Genomic DNA, 685 nt, shown 5'->3' with positions numbered 1-685 from the left:
TCCTCGTTATCGCTAATTAACGAGGGGGGAGCTCTGCCAAGTGCTAATTAGCGCCGGAGCGGTGAGTGGCAGCTGGTTACGGCACTTCCCCTCCGTGGCCTCCAGCGGGGCCGAGCTGGTTCCAGTGCCAAGCCAGAGCGGGGCTGGCATGTTGCCCAGGGACCCTGCCAGCCTCGGCCGTGCTGCCTCAGTTTCCCCTCCCGCTGCCCGGTGATGTTTAGCCAGGCTGGAGACAGTGGGGATGGACTCAGCGATGGCACCAGGGGCACCACTGTCCCCTCTCTGGTCACAGCACCAGGGGCTGGACACAGTGATGGCACCAGGGGCACCACTGTCCCCTCTCTGGTCACAGCACCAGGGGCCGGACACAGTGATGGCACCAGGGGCACCACTGTCCCCTCTCTGGTCACAGCACCAGGGGCTGGACACAGTGATGGCACCAGGGGCACCACTGTCCCCTCTCTGGTCACAGCACCAGGGGCTGGACACAGTGATGGCACCAGGGACACCAGGGGCACCACTGTCCCCTCTCTGGTCAACATCAGCCACATCTCTGTGTCACCCCCGCCCAGGGCTGTGCCAGGCTCAGCCTGCCCAGTTCCTGGCTCTGCACCCACCCGCTGCAGCTAAACCAGGCTGGCAGAACTGGTTCTGCCTTCAGCTCCTCCCGGCCACGCGTGTCGGA

The sequence above is a fragment of the Pogoniulus pusillus genome, chromosome 43, assembly GCF_015220805.1.
Source record: "Pogoniulus pusillus isolate bPogPus1 chromosome 43, bPogPus1.pri, whole genome shotgun sequence".
NCBI classification, from domain to species: Eukaryota; Metazoa; Chordata; class Aves; order Piciformes; family Lybiidae; genus Pogoniulus; species Pogoniulus pusillus.
This window is presented reverse-complemented; position numbering follows the sequence as displayed.